We start from the raw sequence: 3,053 nt of genomic DNA, 5'->3' as shown, positions 1-3,053 counted from the left end.
AATCAGCCGAAATGCTGATGTCAATTGGCTGCCTCGCAGCTGCGATTTGACTCCGCTGGACTATCTTTTATGGAGAATCGTCAAGGATGAGTGTTACGCTAACCAGTCAGAAACGATTCAAGAATTAAAACATGAAATCAAAGTTGCCATCGATGAAATACGCGCCCATACAGTAGAAAATATACTGAAAAATTGGATTGATAGAATGGGATATTGTGCAGCCAGCCGTGGAAGTCATTTGAATGAATTATATTCCATGTTTAATGGCAATGTACTACCTTTCCAATAAAGCCATAAACTTTGAAAAATATTCATGCGTTTTTTTTTAGAGCCAAATTAAATTCCAAATTTTAAATGGCCCACCCTGTATAGTATACCTCTTCTTCATAAACTCGAGTAGCAAGAATAATTCAGTAGAAGTAGAATTTTACCAGAAAAAAAATTATAAACCAACATTTTCTTTCACGAAAATCTCAAAAAGTCAAAGAAAAGAAATGCGTATGTTTGAGACTCGAGATTTGTGAAAAAAATATGCGAAAAAAAAATCGAATAATTGCAAAAAATTTTTCGCTTATAAAACGATAGATACTGATTGTATGAAAAAAAAATTGTTATAAAAAATGTAGATATTCGAAATAACTATAAAATGAGACGTGGAACATTAAAAATCGATCTATTAGTAGAAAAAAAATTTTTTAAACCGAAAAAGACCTTTTTTTTTACTTGTTCTCTGTTGTTTTTTACTTGTTCTTTTTTACTTATTCATTGAGATTTAAACGCAAAGCTTTGAAATTCTCATAAAATGTAGCCCTAGTAATAACGAATAAAGCTAACTCTGAACAAGCCTGAAATGTACATTAGTTTTTGCAAAAAGTTATTTATTCACTAAAACTGTCTGTGGAAAACTTAATTTTTTCATCTTTGAGCAGCAATTTACAGGGGTGATTTTTCTTCTTCAAGAATTGCACTTTACGTACGCTAAATAAGAAAGCGATTTTTGCAGTTGAACTATTAATATAAAACGATTTTAAAAAGGGGTATCTTTTTCCGTATAAAAAAATGAAATAATTTCGTTAATATGCATCATATCAAATAGCCGTGTGAAGCATTCGAAATCTTTTCTACGAATTTAAGAAAAGAAGATAATTCTCTGATTATTAGAAGTCTGATTATTAGAAGAAGAGATAACAATTTTTTTTTTAAATCACTGTAGTTCTAATTTTTAAAAGTTCCGTCTGGCACCAATTTGTTAAGAAAGAATTGAATTTGCTGTTAAAAAATTCTGCAATTTTTTGCTACCGAAAAAGTTTGTTTAAAGCCATTGGAAAGTTGAAGAACGCGAGCGAAACAGTGCACCGGGTGGAGTGAGGGAAGCCGGCGCACAGTCGAGTGGGGAAAATCGGGCTGCTCGGCGATTCGCGCATATTTGACTTCGTGCGTTAAAATTTGCTAAATTTACATTTTCTCAGCAATGACATGGAAACATGATTTTTTTTTAATCTGGAGTAGCTCGACAAGATATAAACAAATAGCTTAAAAATATTTCGCAAAATAATTGCAACTATGAAATTTTTAGTTCTTTGTTTCTTGAATTTTTATTTTTTCGATTTATTACTAAAAAATCGTTTGAGTATGGAGTGCATGTCTGATTAACAAATTTAAGTCACATTAGCTATGTTTCTTTATTTAATATGCTGTAAAAAATATCCAATTGGACAATTAAATATATGGAATTAAATATATGGAATATCAGTACAAAATTGTTTTTGTGAATTAAATTGCAGATGCAAATATGACATATGTAAACAAATAATTAACAAATAATTTACCAAATGTTAGTGTAACTGTTCAATACTGCAAAATATATTTTTCATAATATTTTTTTATAACACTAATTTATTTTTAGATTTGCGAAAGTTAGTGTTATATCTTTAACTATTACAGTAATTTAAAAAAAAAATTGTTATCTCGGCTTCTAATAATCAGAGGGTTAAGATTCGGGGGAATCTTTTTTTTTTAAATTCGTAGAAAAATATCAGATTTCCAATGCTTCACGGCTATTTGATATGATGCATATTAATGAAATTATTTCCATTTTTTTATACGGAAAAAGATACCCACTTTTTAAAGTTGTTTTATAATAGTTTAACTACAAAAAATCGTTTTGTTATTAAGTGTATATAGAAGTGCAACTATTAAAGAAGAAAAATTACCCCTGTAAATTGCTGTGCGACTGCTCAAAGATAAAGAAATTAAGTTTTCCGCAGACAGATTTTTAGTAAACAAATGGCTTTTTGAAAAAGTAATGAACATTTCAAGCTTGTTCAGGGCTAGATTTGTTCGTCATTACGAGAACTACATTTTACGAAAATTTCAAAGCTTTGCGTTTAAATCAATGAACAAAGAGCGAATGAAAAAAAGATCTTTTTCGATGTTTTTTTTCTAATGAACTAATAGACTGATTTTAATGTGCTATGTCTCATTTTGTAGGTATTTCGAATATCTACATTTTTTTATACCGATTTTTTTTCCATACAATCAATATTTTTATAAGCGAAAAATGTGCTTTTTGCAACTATTCGATTTTTTTCGATTTTTTTCGCATATTTTCTTCACAAGTCTCGAGTTTCAAATATATGCATTTCTTTCCTGATGGCATTTCGAGACTTTCGTGAAGAGAAAATGTTGGTTTATAATTTTTTTCCGATAAAACTCTATTTCTATTGAATTATTCTTGCTACTCGAATTTATGAAGGAGAAGTATACTATATACTCTCTAAATTTCTTGGAGTGAAATCTCATTTTTTTGGAGTGAAAAGTCACTTCAAATATTCATGAAAATATCAGTCAAAATAAATCGAAATCTCACTTTTCAAAAGAGTGAAATTATTCACTATTCATTTGGATTTATTCTTCAACTCTGAAAAGAGTGATTTTTTTCGGAGAGAGGATGTTTTGTAACCTAATCATAAAGTCGCAGGTATGTTTTGACTAAATCTTGAAATCTCTAGTATAAAAAATCTATAGTCTAAGTACTTTATCTGTACAAACAT

General features: G+C 29.1%; 1 protein-coding gene across 4 annotated transcripts in view; it reads right to left on the bottom strand.

The window, feature by feature from the left end:
• Positions 1-3,053, bottom strand: part of LOC108687079 (dual 3',5'-cyclic-AMP and -GMP phosphodiesterase 11) — a 332,230-nt gene that overhangs the window by 318,922 nt on the left and 10,255 nt on the right. The window lies entirely within an intron of this gene.

Source organism: Atta colombica, unplaced genomic scaffold (assembly GCF_001594045.1).
Source record: "Atta colombica isolate Treedump-2 unplaced genomic scaffold, Acol1.0 scaffold2, whole genome shotgun sequence".
NCBI lineage: Eukaryota > Metazoa > Arthropoda > Insecta > Hymenoptera > Formicidae > Atta > Atta colombica.
Note: the sequence above shows the minus strand (reverse complement) of the source record. Positions and strands in the feature narration are given on the sequence as shown.